This window comes from Acomys russatus, chromosome 4, assembly GCF_903995435.1.
Source record: "Acomys russatus chromosome 4, mAcoRus1.1, whole genome shotgun sequence".
In the NCBI taxonomy this organism is placed as follows: domain Eukaryota; kingdom Metazoa; phylum Chordata; class Mammalia; order Rodentia; family Muridae; genus Acomys; species Acomys russatus.
The window spans coordinates 8,069,790-8,090,754 of NC_067140.1; positions in this window are offsets into that span (position 1 = coordinate 8,069,790).

Here is a 20,965-nt window from a genome sequence, read left to right on the forward strand (position 1 = left end):
GAGAGGAAAAGGTTTATTTTTGCTCACAGTTTATCATCAAAAGCAGTGAAGTCAGGAACTGACCCAGGCCAGAGGTATGGAGGCAGCAGCTAATATAGAGGCCATGGCTGAATGCTGCTTGGTGGCTTGCTCATCAAGGATTCCTCAGCCTGCTTCCTTATAGATCCCAGGACCACCAGCTCAGGAATGGTACCGCCCACAATGGGCTGGACGCTCCTCCATCAATCACTAATTAAGAAAATGCCTTACAAGTTTGCCTGCAGTCTGATCTTATGGAAACTCTCCTCCCAGATGACTTTAGCTTGGGTCAAGTTGACATAAAACTAGCCAGTACACACATTATACTAATTTCTATGAAATTTTATATTCTCATGTTCTCACTTACAGTGGACATCATTTATGATCAGCTTTCCTGTAGTAATTGCTTTCCCCCCAATAGCTGTGGAATATTCCTCAGTTGGGATGTAGAAGAATTGCCCTCAACCAGTTCCTGTTTAGATAATTTCCAGTTTTTCACCAGCACAAACAATGTCCAATAGATGTCCATTGCTTGTACCTGCACATCCTGAGGACTTTCTTTCTGCAGAATAGATACCCGAAGCTGAGCTGCTAAGTGAAAGAATTCTCATTTTGATTTTAACAAAGCCTGACACATAACTCTCTCAAAGATTGCAGTCATTTACACTTTCACCATAGACACAGGAGAGCCTTATTTATCTAGAGCCTTTCAGCACTGGGTGTTATCAGTTCTTGGGGTGTTCCCCCACACCTGCCCACCCACCTGATATAATATCTTCATCAAGCAAAGAATAAAAAATGCAGAAACAAACAGCTCAAAAAAAAAAAAAACAAAACTATTACTGTTTTAAAATTTCACTCCCAGCCACTATTATGTTGGTTATCTTCTCCTGCATCTATTTATTGTTGTATTTTCATCTCCAGGAATGCTATTACTTTTTCATCTTTCTGTCACATGGTTTCTCTTTACATTACTGGTTTGTAGGAGATTTTTTTTGCATGTTTAGAGCATGATCCCAAGGCTGAGAATTTAGCTCAGTTGGCAGAGTGTTTGCCTAGTGGGTTTAAAGCCCTGGGTCCAATCCTCAATAACACACACACACACACACACACACACACACACACACACACACACACACACCAAACAAACAAAAAGCAGAATATTATTGTCAATACCTGTGGTCCCAACACCTGGGAGGTAGAGGCAAGGAGATTAGAAGTGTGAGATCACCTTCAGGTGTCTAGTGAGTTCCAGGATAGCCTGGGCTACCTGAGACTGTGTCTCAAAACAAACAACCACGATCATTAATATGTTGTCTAGTGCACTATCTTTCATTTATATTGACAGGGCTGTGGGCAATGAGTTTCCTGGAGACACCAGAATGCACGTGTCAAAGCTAGAGAGAGCCATGCTGCTAAAGTCCCCTGCATAGGGTCACATCTAAACCCATGCCTTAGCTCAGACCCTTAAGGGCTAGACCGGGATTTTTTTTAAAGCAGATTCTTCCAGAGTATCATCTAAAGGCTTCATTCATCAGAACCACTAGGTGCTTCATTGAAATTCAAGCTTGAGCCAGGCGTGGTGGCGCATGCCTTTAATCCCAGCACTCGGGAGGCAGAGGCAGGCGGATTGCTGTGAGTTCGAGGCCAGTCATGTCTACAAAGTGAATCCAGGACAGCGAAGGCTACATAGAGAAACCCTGTCTTGAAAAACCAAAAAAAAAAAAAAAAAAAGAAGAAGAAGAAGAAGAAGAAGAAGAAGAAGAAGAAGAAGAAGAAGAAAATCCCTCACAAAAGTGCCCAGCAGCTTGGATTTTAGTTGATTCCAGGTGCAGTCAAGTTGTCATCACATTACCCAGTATTTACCTCTTGTCTATACACACACACACACACACACACACACACACACACACACACACACACACACACACACACACACGTCCTATGGCCAAACTACCGTGTCTGAGTCTGAAAGTGGACTCAAAGAGTTTGCACTTGAAGTGAGATTGTGAAGGCTTTTCTGCTACTCACTAACACTAGAGAACTACCACCCTACTCAAGGTCTTTGGGTAGGACCAAAGGGTACTGACTGGGAAGACAGATTCAAAAAGGGCATGGTGACTCCCACCCCCGCCTCTACCACCCCACCCCCACATCCTCCCTACTCCCACTTCATCTCTGTTACTCCCATCTCTACCCTTTCTATCACCCATCCCCACCTCCACCTTTATCCTCCTACGCCCCCAACTCTATCACTCCCATGCCCATTCCCACCTCTAGCACCTCCATCCTTGGTCCTCACCTCTCTTACTTCCACCCCTATCCTCCCTCTATCACCTCATCCCCCCTTTACCTCTACCACCACCAGCAGCCGCCGCCAGAGAAGACCTACAAAGGCTGAAGCATCAGAACAGAGCTGTCACTGGGGACCTTTTGGCCTGATACCTTCTTTAAGCCATACTCAACTTTTTGTAGCAGTAGGAGTGAATCTAATGTATCGCTTTTCCTGCCAGTATAAAGGTGTAAATGTCAACTTCCTATCCTCTTTTTGGTGAAGATTTGACAAAGCACTTAGCACAACACCCATTTTAATCAACAAAGAAGCTGGAAAGATCACAGGGCGGCAAATGTGCTATATCCTATCTGAGCTTTGGGTAGATTTGAAAATTGCACTTTTAATTAAAATTGGCATTTCTGAAGCTTGGATTGTAGCTAGCCGTTTTGCTGGGGAATTGCAGGCTGTGAGGCGAACAGTCTGAGAGGGAGGCTTACGAGTGTACAGAGAAGGCGTGTGTATGCACAGGGATGCTTGTTTAAATAATGAAGTGGAGAAAAGATAATGTAAAAATGCTTTTCTATTTAGTTAGATTTCCTCGGGAGACTCCTGTAATTGCGGTTGAGCTGTCCGAAGTGCTGACGGCTGAGTGAGAGGCTCTCTTGATCGAATCTACCCCTCCCAGAGGCAAGTGCCTGGCCTGTGGTCTCCAGTGGCCTGGCATCTTTCATAGGCTCATTTCTGGCCCAGGAGAGGCACAGCGGCAGGTGCTGCGCTGTCCTTAAAGCTAATGGTCCTCTCCTCGAACAGCAATGTCTGTTCCTCTGATTTGGTTTCACCTGTTTGAGACAGTCTTACTTTAGCTCCGGCTAACCTTGAGCTGGCAACCTTACCATATCTGCTGCTCCAGAGCACTGGGAGGGCAGGCGTGTGCCAGCACACCTGGAGGTTGCTCTGAAAACGGAAAGGATGTCAGTCTCAACTCACTGATCTTCCAGCGAACCACAACTCACTGATCTTCTGGTGAACCTCAGGGTTGATTCTGTTAGGGGGCAGACTTTTGTGAACTTGAATTGTAGATGCCTAAATTCTTAATGAATGGAAGACAGTGTCAAGTAGGAGCATATAAAACAATCTCTGCTTTGAAATGACGGGGGCTGAACACAAGGCCTTTTTCCGGGCAGGCTCTCTACCACTGAGGCACATCCCCAGCATGGGAAATTATATCACTTTCTGAGCTTACTCTCCTCAGCCATGAAATGGGAGTGCTAACAGGACCATGACCAGAAGGCTGCTGTAGGGGCTGAAGAGACAGCTCATCTATTAAGAGCACTGGCTACTCTTCTAGAGGACCTAGGTTCGATTTCAGCACCCACATGGCAACTCACAAGCATCCATAACTCCAGCTCCAGGAGATCCAATGCTCTCTTCTGACCTCCCAGGGAACCATACCGACCGACCGACCGACAGACAGACATTACACACACACACACATACATGCAGGCAAAAGACCTACATACATAAAATAAAACAAATAAATGTAAAAGCGGTTTTGTGAAGAGATTGTTATTGGGGCTGACTGGGTCATCATATGTAATGCACTTGGTACAGTACTTGACACACATTCTCCCTTAGGTGTGAGTTCTGGTTAGTGCTGCTATGAGCTATGAGACTCAGAGCAGGGCCCTCCTGCATGTTCCCCACCTCCATGAGTGATAACTGAGGTTGTTCTTTCTGGGAAGCAGCTGGTGATGCCATGCCATCTTTTTTTTTATAAGAGAACCAAGTTCCCCTGCCCCACCCCAACCTCCCACCACAGACCCACAAATACTCCCAGAGCCTGGTGGGTTTCGTTCTGCTGTGTGAGCTTCCACATTCATTGTCCCAGGCAGAAAGCCAGCTCAGGGAGGGGTCTGTGGCACGATGAAGAAATTTTAGAGTCCCAGCTCATGAGCTCATTGACTTCTCTCTCTCCCCAGGGGCCAACCCCAGCAGCTGGAGAAGCCAGTCATTATCTCTCTTTATTATCTGCATTTTCTGCCTCACTGGTTCATCTGAGGAAGCAAATGTCTGGCACAGACCTAGTCTTATTGGCTTATGCATCCTGGGAGGAGCTGGGACCTCGTTGCTCTTCTAGAAGGTTTCCAGACACATGAGATGGGTATCTAGTGTGACCAAAGTCAGGCTGGGTTCTGGGGACTAGTTTCCATCCAATCATGACTTGAGAACCCATAACCTCCTAATAGTGTCCTTTAGAGAATCAGCCCTGTCTTCTCTGGCCACATTCATATGTTCACTCTCTGAGTTTTAAACAAAAGTGTCTATTCACTACTGCTCTACAAAGCCAGAAGATGTGGCTCAGATTTTGCTTGTATAGTGATGAACTGCTTAGCCATGAGAAACTTGAGACTCCGGCCTCGTAGGGCTGGAAAAGCCCTGGCTTTGATGCCTAACATTGGAGGAAAAGTGAATATAACAAAACTGCCTGTTGTTTTATGTTTTTAAGATTTATATTTATTTTATGTATCTGGGTGTTTTGTGCACATGTGTGTCTGTGCACTGTGTGCATGTGTCTCTGGGCACCGGGTGAGTGTAGCCCCCAAGGAGGCTGGAAGACCATACTGGAGCCCTTGAAACTGGAGTTACAGACAGCTGTGAGCTGCCACATGGGGGCTGAGAATTGAGCTCAGTCCTCTGGTAGAGCAGTCAGTGCTCCTAACTATTTACTCTCTCCAGTAGATGCATAGAGATGTTTTCTAAGTGATGGAATGCCTTGAAGTTCTGGGGAGGGTTGATGGGGCACTCCTCATTTTCCAGACCTTGAATAGGTAGAGCCCAGAAATCTCCATCCTATGCTCAGAATAGTGGGGTAGGTGTTATTGGCATCCTTATTTTGTGGGTGAAAAAACTGAGGCACACCTTAATCGACTTGTTCAAAGTCACGTGTCTTTTTCTCAACTGACCTTTGGTCCCCCTGAGGAAAACATGCATTGTATGTCTTACGGTATTGTCTACAGACAGGAGAATTGCTGGGCTTTCCTGGCCTCCAACTTAGTTCTAGGTTAAGGAAAGACTCATCCTCCTAGAATAAGGTAGAGAGTTGTAGGGCAGGACACCTGATGTCCTCCTCTAGGCTCTGTGACAAGCGTGGGCATCCGCACATCCCCCCCATGTACTTACATACCAGACATGTAAGTGCACATACACAAATAAAATTAAATAATTAAAAACTCCCCTCTGCACTCTCTGCTCACACAGTTCTGCCAGCCCTTTTCCCTCTCACCTTTGAACCACTGTGACACCCATGGAGACACACAAACTCTTTATTCTCCTAAGGAGAGCCTGGGCTCCAGGCAAGAAAGGAGCTACTGACAGGGTGGGCCAGGGTGGGGCCAAAGAGGGCTCATTAGCGAGCATTGTGGGAATATCCCTTCTTTCTTCCAAAGTTATACATCCCTCTTAACTCCTGTGGCTCAGGACTGAATGTCTCCCAGGAGTCAGTGTATGTGAACTATCAGCCATGATCTCTCATTTTACCCCCAGGAATGAGGATGTAGCAACTCTCGCTTATCAAAGCCACCTAGGTTCCTCCTACCCACCCTCCCCTGGCCCGGTGTTAGGGGTGGAACACAGGCTCAGGCGATCAGATGGAGCGAAGCTTCAATGGGACAAGGCCTTTTCCACCTTCCAAATTAAAATAGTAACGTCTACCGATTTCCAGTCTGGCTGGGGACTCTGCAGCCTTGGAGAAAAGGGACATTTCCCCCAGGACCGTGGCAGGTTTGCAGTCAGCTGGGGCTTGATCTCACCACGGTCTCATTTATTCTCTTAGCCTTGGAATAGCCAAATGTATCTAGAATATCCCTGAGATAAGCAAGATGGGTCTGTTGGCATGGATTTAAGCCTTCCTTGCTCCTTGGGAATCGGCTGCAATTTGACAATGGACCTTGGAGGCAGTCTCTCAGCATCAACCTTTTCTCCTAATGGAGCCATACCATTTACTGCATGACTCCAGCTCAGGAAAACCCCAGAGCTTCGTAAGCCAAGAAATAGAAGTCACTATTCTGTGTTAACAACAGGTTTGAGTTGGTGGGTTTAAGGGGAGAATTCTGTATGAGTGTTTGAAAAGAGGGATGGGGAATGGCGTAAAAGCACTTGCTGGGCAAAGCACAGGGACTAGAGTTTGAATCCCAGCAGCCATTTGATAAGCTGGTCCACGTACATCTGCAACTCTAGCCCTGAGGGAGACCAAACAGATGGATTGCTACGGCTAGCTGGCTGCCAGCCTAGTTGAGTGTGGTGGTTTGAATGTAAGTGGCCTCTATAGGCTCATAGGGAGTGGCACTATAAGGAGGTGTGGCCTTGTTGGAGGAAGTGTGTCACTGTGGAAGTGGGCTTTGAGATCTGTGTATATGCTCAAATCTGGTCAGAGTAACACAGTCTCCTTCTGCTGCCTGCAGATCAGTATGTGGAACTCTCAGCTTCCTTTTCAGTGCCATGTCTGCCTGCATGCTGCCATGATGATAATGGACTAAACCTCTGAAACTGTAAGCCAGCCCCAATGAAATGTTGTCCTTTATAAGGGTTGCCGTGGTCATGGTGTCTCTTCACAGCAATGAAACCCTAAGACAGTTAGTTTCAGGTTCAGTGAGAGAGCCTGCCCCAAAAGGAATAGGTAGGGAATGATACAGAAAATTGCCTGAAACCTTGTTCTGGTCTCTGATGCGCACACTCATGGATATTTTACACACACACACACACACACACACACACACACACACACACACACACTCATGGATATTCAACACACTCATTTACACACTCACGGACATTAAGCACACACACACACACATACACACACACACACATACACACTGACTCATGGACATCCAACCCACAGAGACATATACACACACATACAAATGAAAGATATTATATAGTCAAAATGCATACTAGGCAGGCAGTGGGGTGACGGGGAGGCTAAGGAGGAAACTACGTCCTCCAAACGTCACAGGCACTGCCACCATTTGAGGTCCTGCCCAGGTGAGGTATTAAATATTCCTCATACCTATTTCTCCGTTTATGAGAGCTTTGACAATATCTACTTCACTAGGTCAGTGATGGAGTAAATTAATCGAAGGATACAGACAACAAATGCTTTATCCTGGGTCAAGGCAGAGTAAGCACTTGCTTTTTGTCCTTGCTTTCTGTATACCCTTTAAGGCGTCCTTTCCTTTTCCTCAGCTAAAACTTTGTAACGAAAGCGAGCACACCCAGAGGTGTTCCTGCCTTTCATCTTCACAGTTACAAGCTTGTGCAAATGTTTTCCTACCCACCACTTTAACCTTGTGAGCACGAACTCCTTGGTCCTGAGTTAAGCAGGCTCCACACTGGGTCCTATAGCTATGATCTTAACATTCACACTTTCCCCTCATGGGGGAAGGCTGTTCTGGAAATAACGTGTTCTCCTTGCCCACTGTAGCAAATAAATCTTTCTCTCCTCATTTTTTCTGCTACTCTTTTATTTCTTAGAGAGCTATTTTTGACTTTTCATTCAAGGTGTGGGTCTGTGGCTTTCAGTTATACCCTCTTTGGCCGTTACTACGGTATCTAAGCGCCCCCAACTCTTGTCTTTCCTTGTCTTGGCTGCGCTGTCTTCTTCAACCACTGGGAAAGCTGAAAGCAGAGTCTCAGAAATGTCTCATCGTCTCACCACCATTTGAGCTTTGGAGAGGCTCTTCCTTTGCTTCCCTTTTCACCTCCTGTGCCTCTTCTCTTTTTCTTTTTTCCTCTGGCTTTTCCGCCATTCGCCCTCAGAAAAGCCTTGCAGAGTGCTGTCCTCGGTTCTGACCTACACGCCTCTCCTTCAGCTTGGGGAGAAAACAGTTTACAATGGAAAGGCTGAGTGTTGAATGCCAGAACCTTCTGAAAGCCTTCTCTGCCCTTGAGGTGGCCAGAGCAGCCACAGTGCCCTACAGACAATGGCCTGGATCAGAGATGCCAGCTGGTCACTGCCCCTCCCCCTGACACTGACTTAGGAGCTCCAGTGTTCAGACAATGGCTTATCTAGGTGCCTCAGGGAATGCTGTGGGTTCAGTGACCATACCATAGGGACCAGAAACGTGGAACCTAAGCAGGATACAGAGGCTGGAGATAAGGCCAAGAACAGGGTCCCTTTGGCACTCAGGTGCTGTTCATCAGGCACCAACAGCCCCACAGCCCTGGCGATGACAGGCAGGAGTGATAACGAGCCATGTGATCAGCAGCCTTAGAGGACAGACTGTCACTGGCTCCCAGAGATAAGGGAACAAAGAGCAGCCCCCCTACCTAGGGAAATAGGAGCAACAGAAATTAAACTGATCTTTGACCCCATATAGCTGCCAAGACCCCATCCTCCCTGAGGTCCCCCAGAGCTGCCTCCTGCCACCCACCCTGGGGCCCTTTGACCAATTATGCAGCCAAATCTTCTGGCCTCTATTCTTAGGGATTCATTATGTTATCTCTAAAGCACAGGTGTGAGTGAGTGACGGCAGACAAGACTTTCCTCCCCACATCTCTGCCCCACGGAGTCTGCCCAGGGAATAGAGTGTGATGAACAGGATAAACCAAGGGGTCTATGAGGCTATAGACTAAGCCTCCACAGCCTCTCCAGGAGCAGGAGCAGGCAGAAGGGTGCCCAGAGCGGGCCTGCATGCAACCAACATCCAATGTGCTCTCTCTCTCTCTCTCTCTCTCTCTCTCTCTCTCTCTCTCTCTCTCTCTCTCTCCTTTATTTCTTCTCCTCCTCCCCACTCTAGGGTCTCACACTGGAAGTCCTGGAACTTAACAATGCATCCAAGGCTGACCTCAAACTTGCAACAACCCTCTCACCTCAGCAGCCTCCAAGTGCTTCGGCTTCGTTTCCAAATACCCAAGGTTGGAACCCAGGTTCCTGTGATTGCTAGGCGAGGGCCCCATACTGGGTAGTTAAACTTGACACAAGCTAGAGTAGTTTAAACTGAGAAAAACACTCCTACCAGACTGGCTTGTGGGCAAGCCTGTGGTGCGTTTTATTTATTGATGGAGTGATGGCACCCTTGGGCTTGGTGATCCTGGGTACTATAAGAAAGCATGCTGAGTAAGCCTTGAGGAACAAGCCAGGAAGCAGCATTCCTCCATGGCCTCTGCATCAGCTCTTGCCTCCAGGTTCCTGCCCTGCTTGAGTTCCTGCCCTGACTCCTTTCAATTGTGATGTGGAAGTGTAGGCGAAATAAAGCCTTTCCTCCCCAAGTTGTTTACAGTGATGATGTTTTGTCCCAGCAATAGAAACTCTAACTAGAACACACCCTGACATGGAGTCACACCTCTGCCTCTTGCAGCCTGCGTTTCCTGGAATCTTCCCTTCAGCACCTTTTCTACTGCCCATGGGCAAAGCTTCCGACCCCACACTAGAGCCCTACTTTCGATATGGGTTCTGTTGCCCCTGGTGCCTTCCCTGGACGGATGCCCAACCCCTTCTTTCTGTAGCTCCAAGAGTCATAAAGTGGTTCTAGTCTTTTCCTTGACTCAAGCTCGATGAATGATCCTGAGGTCTGGTGGGTGTGGGTTAAAACTGAAGGAAAAAAACCCAAAAAAACAAGAAGAGATGGGAGAGGTGATCTGAGAGGCGGAAAAAGCAACAGGAGTTGGTGTACCCTGGAAGTCAGAGAGGAAAGAATTTGGTCCTAAGCAGAAGCAACCGTGAAGTGGAGAGAATGAAGATGATGTCCTACATCGTGGGAGGATGGAGTGGCAGTTACATTACAGTGGGCTGGGGCGGGGAGCTGCCATGAGTATGGACCATTCTTTGAAGAAACAGGCTATGAACAAAGAGGAGGCAGCACAGTGTGGGAGGCAGAGAGAGGGCCATCCCAGCAGTACGTGAATGGTGCAGGACAGACCCTCCAGCCAGGGTCCTGGCATCTCTCCCAGGCCATGCCGAGCAGAATCTGCCTGCAAAGGCTTGCTGTCAGTCCCAGCAGAAAACACTAATGCAGCGAGTGCCAAGTGAGGCCTGGAGGCACAAATATTTGCTCGGCTTCTGCCCTTCTTCTTCAAACAGGGCCTCGCTTTGGGGATGGAGGTCGCTACTATTGTCAGGAAGTAAGAAATCATTGATGGTGGAAGCAACTGCTCTTGGGGCCACTAATGAATCCCCCAGACTCCTGAGCTACAGGAATCCATTAGCTCGGTAAAGCAGCTAAATAATATCAGGCTCTTTTATGAGACATCTGTTCAAACAAAGCCACCCTTTCCCTCGCATCAGACTCTGGCCACTCCCTGTGCCTACTCTGCTTCTGTGGGGTGAATTAGTGAGCCAGGGCTGTGAGTTACTGCCGCTCCCTACCCTAAGCCAGAAGACAGCATGCCATGGAAGAGGGTGTGTTGTTATGTCATGACCTTGATTATGACTGCATGTTCTGTGGAGGCTAGGATCAGGGTAGGTTCCTTTTTGCCAGTGTGCAGGAGTCTGTGCATGCTCCCGTGGGCTTAGTCTCTCTCTCTCTCTCTCTCTCTCTCTCTCTCTCTCTCTCTCTCTCTCTCTCTCTGTGTGTGTGTGTGTGTGTGTGTGTGTGTGTGCATGTGTACATGCAGCATTGTCCTACTATGTATTGTTGTAACAAAATCTCAGAGGTTACTAGGCCCCCAGACCTTAGCACAACTGACTCCATGATGAAAGCGCCATTCAGGCTGTAAAACTCAGCACGTAGACAGCACCATTTGCCAAAATGAAAACAAAGACCTAATAAGTTCTGGAAAAGCCTCTAAACGTAGCTCTCAGCCTTCCTCGGGATGATGTTTTAAGCATTATACCCCACCACCACCACCACCAAGTGTTCTGGGTTGGCATACTTAGGTTAGCAAGAACAGGATGAGAAGGCAAGCCTAGGACAGTTCATCCAGGGCCGGGGTGGCACCCAGGGGTAGCAGATGGAACAAAACCTCCTCCTATAGGGAAGAGCAAAGGGGGCATCAGTGGCCACCGAGTCCAGGGCAGAGTCAGGAAGCTTTAGTGTGCAATGCAGTTTGACTAGCAGCGTTCTCATCCTTTCAATCACAGGGACGCTTGCTTAAATTCCCAGGAGGCCACCAAAGGTGCCATTTGGTGGGACTAGGGCAGGGTTGTGCTATTTGCATTTCTCTCCGTTTGTTTGTTTGGGTAGGGGTGTTTGTTTGTGTGCATATCTGTGTGTTTGTGTGGTTTTTCCTGGACTCTCCAGGTCTATGCAGTCACATAGCGCCCAGGAGTTCAGCTCTGGGAACAGCCCATGATGGGAGGAAAAACCTGCCCTGCACTGCATCCCTCTGGCAGTCTGACTCATAGCTCTATTTTATTCCATGCTGTCTCCCAAGGTCTCCAGTAGGACTGAGCTCCAGTGGTCCAAGCAAGGGGGAGAAAAGGTTCAGTGGCTGCACTTACCCAGTGGCTCTCTTCCCTTCCTCACTTCCTCTCCTACTAGTGATTTCAGAGTCACCTGCAACAAAATGGCAGCCCTTGCGTCATTGCCTCAAGATTAACTTCTCAGAGCTATGATCCTAAGACAGGTGAAAAGGTGAACTTACAAGGCCCCTTCGCCTGGAGGTGCAGGGAGTTCTGGGTGGAGTCATCAGAGGAAAGAAGGTTGTGAGAGAGAGCGCCACTCTTTCCTACCCTGATGTCTGAGACCTCTTCCCACTGTGGAAGGAGACAAGTGAGGACTCAATAGCAAACGTCCTTTCAGTGTATCTGCTGTGAGTGTGTGTGTACAACAAAACACAAAACAAATCTAAACAAACAAACAAAACAAAAACCAGGGTCTTATGTAACCCAGGCTAGTCTAAAACTCATTACGTAGCCAAGGCTGGCCTTGAACTCCTGGTCCTTTTACCTCTACCTCTTGAGTGCTGCCGTTACAGATAAATGCCGCCACATCTGGCCTTCTTTGATCTATGAGGTGCCTGATCCATTTAATCTATCTATTGAAGTCTCCATTTCCAATGCATTGTCCTGGAGGCCACAGGCCATGTCTCCACCCCCACCCACCCTCAGCAGCCAGCACTTCCTCCCACAGTTGCCATTCTGCTAGGGCCACCCACGAAGACCCAAGACTGGTGAGCAACAGCAGACAGTGGCATACTCTGCTCAGACCTCAGGCAGCTGCAGCACTGGCGGCTCCATCTGGGCAGGATCCCTCTGCTCAGGCTGTGCGGGAAGCAGCGTGGACACCATCAGATGGTACTGCTCTCTGATAAACCCTGCCTGCCTCCCTCGGGCAGCCCCGCCATCTGCCTTAGCAGTTTCCTGCAGGAATGTATGGCATAAAAAAAAAAAAAAAAAAGACCCCTCTTTGACGGGCCCCAGCTGCCTGAAGGTCAGCCCCTGTGGTTAGAGGTCACGCTTTAGCTCAGGGTCAGCTCTGGACAGTTTGTCTCACTACACACAGTGCGGTTCACCATTCTAGTCGGCCCACCCCCTATCCCCTCCACTCCCCCACCCCTCACCCCTGCCTTGCCCTGGGGATTCATCCACGCATAGATGGAGTCACGGAGCCTCAGACAGGCTTCATTTCGAACACATGGCTGTCTCAGGCACCACAGTGACAAAGATTCTGAAGCGGTCTGGGAGGTAAGGTGATGGAGTGGCTCCGTGGTGTCCTCGGGCAGGCTGTCGAGGCCTCCCTCAAAATTCCCACCCCCTTTAGCTGATCTCAAGCCTTGGCAGATGGTTCCAGAGTCCACTGACCAATGCCCCATCCCAGGTGCCCGGTTCACACTTCTCAGCCTAAGGCTTCCTCTGCTCCCAAGAGCTGGCCTGGGCCATTCATAAGACACCCGGAAGTGCTAATGAGTGGCCGTTGAGTAAAAGCTAAGGAGGGTGAGGGGCAAGCCAGTGAACACTGCAGGAGAGAATACTTTAGGTGTGGGGTACAGCTAGTGCCAATTCCTGGAGCAAGGGAGAATATGAGAAGCAGGAATACGCAGGCTGGCCGGGATGGAGAAGGCCAAAGACAGCAGAGGAGATGGAGGCTTGGGCAGGACCTTGAGGTCCTCTGAAAGTCTCTGGCCATTGTTGTAATGAGAGGGGACACCACAGGACAGACGGGATCAGACTTATGTAGAGCCACCTGGCTTCGGTGTGGGGTGGAAGCTGTGGGCGGGCAAGTGGGAGCCTAGAGTGGAGTCTTTGGGAAGAAATCAGCAGAGAGTTAGTAACACGAAGTGGACAGTGGGAGAGTGAGAGACCTAACTCTGATTGCAGGATCTTGAGCCAGATCACAAACCCCATTGTGAGGATGAAAGGATGGGAAGGCCTCCGCCATGAATGGCAGAGTGAGAGTAGGCCCCTGCAGGCTCGGAGGTGTCACTACAGGCCTCCAGCTGTCCTGTGAACCTCTTGTTGGTTCTTCTTCCCTGGGGTCACTCCAGATGTTAAGGGACTGTGATCTCTTCTCTTGAGAGTGTCAAAACAAATAGGATTTTTCAGCGTTCCGTTGTCTGCAGGCAGCTAAGCCCCAGACAGCGACAACCGTGGGTAAGGAGGGCCTGTTGTCATTGTGGTCCACCTTTTCACAGAGGACAGTAGACGGTGACCATCCAGAGATGCCTGGTGTCCTTCCCAGAGTCACATAGCCAAAGTGTAGAAAAACCAGAACCAAAGGAGGGATTCAAAACTTTGGGTTCAGAGTGCTTCTTTCCTCAGACTGAGTGCCGCCCTCCTGGCCCTCTAGAAATCCCCATGGTGGGTGGAGCTCTCTGAGAAGGTAACGGAAGCAACACTTAGTGAGAGCTTCGCTGACTTTCCCCCAAGTGAACAGATGTGGCCTCCATGCTGCCCAGGTCCCTCCCAGCCTGGGCATGGATTCAGAGTGGATGGTGGTGGCAGGCTGAGCAGGGACCCTTGCTCGCTAGCTCTTGGACTCAATGACCCAGGCCGGGAGGGAGCTCTCCAGCACGCTCCTCCCTTCCGGGCCACAGCAGGAGTCCAAATAGGCAATTAATTACTGCCGGCTGGCCGCTGGCTCCCCTTCTTCTATGCTCAACCGAGTGTGTAATGGAAATAGGACCAGAACAGACTCCCCTGCCCCAGAGGGAGCCTAGCATGCCAGCAGAGGTCCAGCTTTGGGGTGGGGTGGGGGAGCAGAAAGGGGCATGGAGACAGGAGGATGAGTTCATTAAAACAATGAGCTCTCCTCGATCCTCACCTTCCCCATCTCCCAGCAGCAAAATGACAGTCTTTTCAGGGCTCTGCCCCAAAGTGACTCCTTCCTAGGAGCTGATAATAACCTCAGATCATAATAATAGCAGTCATTAGGCATGATCTTCTGTAAGCACTGTCTCTTTAAATCCTCAGATCAGCCCTTTGATGTTGTCATGTGAAACCTATTACACCGACATGAAATGCTGGACCAGAGAGGTGGACCAGTGTGTAGGGTACAATATTATTACACAGTGATAACAGAACAGGCTCTGGGACCAGGAGACTTGAGCTACCCGCTGTTTGTGACAAGCATGTCTGCCTTGTATGGTTGCTGGTTGTATGGTACACTGATTGACTTCAGGTAACAAATAGTGACTGTCTTGAGGGTAGTGCTGCTGTAGCCTTGTTCTAAGTAACAGCAGAGGACTGAATGTGTCAGGTGCTCCCGACATGGGAGATGGCCACCACAAGTCACTTAAGAGATGTCCTTCAACACAATTTCAGGCCGACAGGACTCTCTTCCCAGCCAGCAGTCTTGGTCATCCTTTGCATCTCTCCGCAGCCAGCGAGTTTGGTTGGGTATCATTTTCTGTTCTGTGTATTAAGACCACAACAGGGCAAGAGAGACAGCTCAGCAGGTGAAAGTGTCTCCTAGACAGGCATGTTGACCTAGCTCACTCCTGGAGTCCACAGAGTGGAAGGAGAGAGTCAACGGGCACCTGACCACCATTGTCCTCTGCCCTTCACATGCACAGCAGGGAACACACACGCCTGTGCACATGCACAGCAGGGAACACACACGCCTGTGCACATGCATGGGAGCCCAAGCTAGAACAAAGGGTTACAATGGATTTTTGTTCGTTTGTTTATTCCCCAGAAACCCATTTAAATTCTGATAATAAATTTGCTTTCATAAAATGTAGACCTCGGGAGGTCTAGGTAGGAGATTCAGGAGTACAAGGGCAGCTCCACAGGACTGTAAAAACCAGAACGGAAGGAAAGGGAAAAAAATGTTTTGCGATGAATTTACAACATGCCCCCAGGCTGTCACAAGGGGACTGGGATTGCTGGAGGGGCGGGGAGTGGGGGGGTGGGTGGAGGGATCGGTGTGCTGCTTGGACAGAGGCCATCTTTTTTATGTGCCTTTCCTCCTATTCCACTGCCTGCTTTCCCTCCATCCCCATAAAAAACCCTAAATTTCTAGTACCCTAAAAAATTAAATTAAAATAATCTTAGGCCCACCACCTTAAAAGTCTTCCAGCCTAGCCGAACCATGATGGCCTTTGAATGGGGCAGTTGAATCCCCTGGACGTTTAGATGGGCAGTTTGGCATATAAAGGTGAAGACTCAGCGAAGAGAAGACGAGAGAGAACTCCGTCACATCAGTGTGGCATAGAAAGCACAGCCATGACAGGAGGCCATGGCTTCCCTTTCCTCAGTCACAGCTCGCTAGGGCTGCTGAGTCCGCTCCATGCTCCAAGGAAGGAAGGAGAGGAAACTCAGTTTTACAGCCCAGCTTCAAGCACAGGGACCAGTGCAGGGCAGAGCATTAGAGAAAGGAGACGTGGGCGAGAGGAGGAAGAAAATTATCTATTTTGGGGGCTACCGAGTGCAAAGCTTACAAGAGGAAAGGAAAGAAAAAAATAAATAAATAAAGAGCACTGTTTATTCTTGGTGTCTTAAAGATGTTGAATGATTTCTACATTTTTGAAAATTTTTGTTTTGAAAGATTTATTGTCAGGTGCAGTGGCGCACGCCTTTAATTCCAGCACTGTGGGAGGCAGAGGCAGGCAGATCTCTGTGAGTTCAAGGCCAGCCTGGTCTACAAAGCAGGTCCAGGACAGCTAGAGCTACACAGAGAAACCCTGTCTTGAAAAACTAACAAAATAACAATAAAAATAAAAAATATAATATAATAAATAAATAAAATAAATATAATAAATAAATAAAAATAATAAAAAATTTATTATTTTTCTTTTGTGTGTATGGATGTTTTGCCTATGTGTGTGCTGTATGCATGCCTGGTGCCCACAGAGACCAGAAAAGGGCACTGGATCTCCTGGAACTCAAATTATAGACACTTCAGTGCTGAGAACAAAACCCAAGTCTTCTGCAAAAACGGAGAGTACTCTGAGCCATCCCTCCAGCCCCACCCCACCCCAATGTCTGCATTCTTAATTAAAGTACTCTAACAATAATTTCTAAAAAGTAAAACACAAAAAGGGTGGAGAATTCTCTGTGTTTTGCATAAAAATAAATAAATGAAAGAGCCAGCAGAATATTAGTTCTATCAACTTCCTGTCACTTAGCATAAGGCTTCATGCCTGCGTGAGGGTCTACAGCAGTTAATGGCTGCAAGTGAAGGGAAATCTTCTTCAGTGGTGTGGTCAATGATAAGTTGTTCTCACCCTGGCCCTGTAAGCAATAATAATGAAATTCTTCGCATTACAAAACAAAACAAATTTTAAAAAGATATCAGCGTCAAGGTGGTACAAAATCAGTAGGAAGGGGACAAGAGAGGGTAACAAGAGGGAAGTGTGTAGATCAAATATATTATATGCATCTTATTATTATGTATAATTAATATATGCCAATGAAAGCATAAACCCCCACAAAGATGGTTCAACTGATAAAGGCATTTGCTGCCAGAGCTGATGCCACTTGAGTTTGATCTTTTTTTTTTTTTTTTTTTTTCCAAGACAAGGTTTCTCTGTGTGTATCCCTGGCTGTCATGGACTCACTTTGTAGGCTAGGCTGGCCTTAAACTCACAGAGATCCACCTGCCTCTGCTTCCCAAGTGCTGGGATTAAAGGCGTGTGTCACCATTCCCGCTGATCTTTGGTGAGGAGACAGAAGTAATTCCCACAAGTTGTCTTCTGACCTCCACACGTGGCATGTATGCACCCATGCACATACACATACACACACACAACAACATTTTAGAAAATTGGTTTAATTTAGAAAAAGAAAAAAGCAAAACAATTGTAAACAATCAAACAAACAAACAAGCAAACAGATGGGGGGGGGATTACATGAGACATCTGCCTGTGTGGCTCACACCATGTTCACAGGCAGATGTCACCTCCCCAGAAAAAGCCACAAGCAGTTGAAAATCAGGTGCGCAGGAAACAGGAGCCTGCAGAACGCTTTTCATGACATCCATTTCATACCGTGAACAGGTAGACACGTGCGTTTATTTCTGAGTCATATGAAATAAGTGAATTTAGAAAAGGAAGAAAGATAGGAACTTTCTGCTCTGGAAAAAGACTAAATCCCAGGCTGTGTGTCTCCTGCCTGCTGGCTGGGGACACTGAGTGAATGCCTCCCTCTGGCTCCTCTCCTCAAGGACTCAAGCTAATTATGGGCTTTGTGTGTGTGGGGAGGGGTTGGTCTCTTTACCCATTGATCTTAGACCAGAAGCATTAGACGGATTCCCAGGAGGAGCCTTGGGCTTTTCAAAGTCATTTCCCTAAACTACACATCTCTTTTGTGTGGGTGTAGCCTGTGGTCCCTGCATGTGCTCCGATGGCGGCTTGAGGGTCAGAGCTTGGGGTGGCTGATAGAGATGAAGACATCAAGAAGAGTCTCCATGGGGAGGGCAGAGGGCATCATGGGAAGCAGGGTGAGGGGGAGATGTGGGAAGACCTGAACACACCCACACCGGAGGCTGAGTGGCAAAAAAAAAAAAAAACAAAAACAAAAACGAAAAAACCCAACAACTCTGTTTCTGCTTCTGTTGTATCCTACCCATGCCCACCTGGGGAAGCAATGGCAGATCTGTTATCTTGTCTGTCAAGAGACTCCCAGCAGCCCTACAGGGGTCATGTTCTGACATGGTGTGACACTGTGAGTGCTCATGTACAGTACATCAGGCGCTGGGGTGACTTTTTCCCAGTTGTCTTAGCAAGGCATCTTTAAACTCCACACTGACTGCTCCTGAACCTCCCATCTCAAAAGTGACTTCCCTGTGGGTGGGGCTGGCGCCTTGCCTTAAGGAGTCTGGCTAGCTGGAGGCAAGCATCTAACTCTGGTGCAAGAGACTTGTGGTCTAAGAGAAACAGAGAAGGGCCCTGGTCCCAGCTCCCCTGAAGCCATGATGCCTCTGCATTTCCTACAGTGCCCTGGAAACTTCGGGGGGAGTAGGGTCCCTCCAGGAATGCTCCTTTGGCCTAGAGTTAGTGACTGAAGTTGAGACTGCAATGAGGACTCAGCATGCTGGATGGGAAGAATTCTTGACCCTTGAGAAGGGCCTAGGATAAACATCAGGAAGAGAACAGACCAGACCCGTGTGCAACCCCCAGAGTCAGTCTATGGCTGGAAAAAGGCAAGTTCCACTTCTTTTTTTTTTTTTAATATTTATTTATTATTATGTATACAATGCTCTACCTGCATGTACACCTGCACCAGAAGAGGGCACCAGATCTCATTATAGATGGTTGTGAGCCACCAAGTGGCTGCTGGGAATTGAACTCAGGACCTATAGAAGAGCAACCAGTGCTCTTAACCACTGAGCCATCTCTCCAGTCCCCACAAGTCCCACTTCTACAGAGCACTGTGAGCTAGATGGTCCAGCAAGACACCCTGGACAAGGATAGGGGGTCCAGAGAAAGGGGGGATCCCATTGTGGACGAGAAGGAAAAGGCAAGTCTTGCTGAGGTACTGAGCTAGGTGACTGAGGGCTCGTTCCCAGCTAATGTGCTTCCAGTGACAGCTCAACGTCCTCATCTAACCCTTGCCTGGCAGACAGCACAGTGGTTTCTCCACAGGTCTGTGCAGAGCCTCCACTTTGATAGGCTTCACGCTGAGCACCTGGATTCAGGCCCATGCCCTTCCCGCCCCTCCACATGTGCAACATGCCAGGGAAACACAGAGGGCGGCAAAAATACTTAGGAGTAGAATGCATGCTTGAACTTTGAAGAACCAAAGAGAGCTTACGCGCAAAGTGAAGGGGGTGGCCTCTAGGTAGAGACCTAAGACCGAGCAGAGACCGTGTGGACTATGTATTCATGCTTGTATTGCACGCAGACACCTTAGGTGTGTGCTTCCTTTAATCCTCTTGGCCACCGTGGGTAGAATGAGTCTCCTGGCCACGTGTGCTCTGCTCTGGGGGTGGGAGTCAAGTTTGCTCTTGAAGTGAGGCTGGTTCATTGATGAGGACCAAACGTGGCTTTGAGTGGCAGCCTGCAGCGATCAGGCTCCAAGCCTGAAGGTGATACAGCCCTCCTCTGGTGGCGGGGGGGGGGGGGGGGGGGGGGGGGGGGGGGGGGGAAGGGGGGGAGGGTTAGTGAGGGGGGCTGGGGGAGTAGGAGGGTGGGGTTTGGGGGTTGGTGGGTGGGGGGTGGGGCCCATTGCTAAAGAAAAAGAGCTCAGGGACTCAGACCCTCTTCTTCTGTCCGCCTGGAGTGAGGAGCATGCTGGGATTTTCAAGCAATCCTTGAGCCGTCTTTAAATGAGCCCTAATGACTGCTGATTGCTCCTTTGTCTCTGGATTGGCTGTCAGAGCCATTTCCATCTGCAGCAGCGGGGTAGGGGGTGGGAGGTGGGGGTGGGGTCTGTGCAGACCCCTGAGCACACTAGTTTCCTATTTTAAGATGCACACATGTGGTAGGAGAGCTGGCCGTTCCTCTCCCCCCCACCACCACCCCGCCCCTTGCCAGCTCTGAGAAATCCAGGAGGCACAGGATGGGTGTGGGGATGTGTAGGGACCACTCCATGGATGGTACACTTCTCTTCCCGCTGGGCAGGATCAGTTTCCTGTGGGCCTGAGTTCGGATCTCAGCACTCGTGTAAAAAGCTGGGTGTGGCATCTCACACCTATGACCCTGTGCTGGGAGCAGAGACAGGTGGATTCCAGGGCAGGCAACCTAACTGGGACAGGGAGCTCTAGGTTCATTGAGAGACCTTGTGATGGCTGTTCTTCGTTGTCAGCTTGACTGCATCTGAAATAAACTAGAATCTGGAAGTGGAGGGATCCACACCCGTGAGGGATCACTTGAGCTTAGTTTGAAGTGGGTGACTCTTCTTCTAGTTCGGACCTTCGAGGCAGGAAGACACGCCTTTAGTCTGGGCCACACCCTCTGCTGGAAGCCTATATCAGGACATGGAAGGAGGAAACTTTTGCTCTTAGTCAGCTTGCTCTGCCCTTGCTAGCGAGTCCATATCTTCACTGACATTAGAGCAGCGGTTCTCAATCTGTAGGTCGCGCTCCCTTTTGGGGGTTGTATTTCAGATGCTCTGGATATCATTTATTTACGCTGCAATTCACAGGGGCAGGGGCATTACAGTTATGAAGTAGCACATTTTATGGTTGAGGCTCACCACAACACGGGGAACTCTATTGAAGGGCCCCAGCATCAGGAAGGTTGACAACCACTGCACTGGAGCCTACTACGTCAGAATTCCAGCATGTACTAGAGACCGGCTAAGACATCCAGCTAAGATATCCAGCTTTGTGGACTAAGAAACTTCTGGATTCT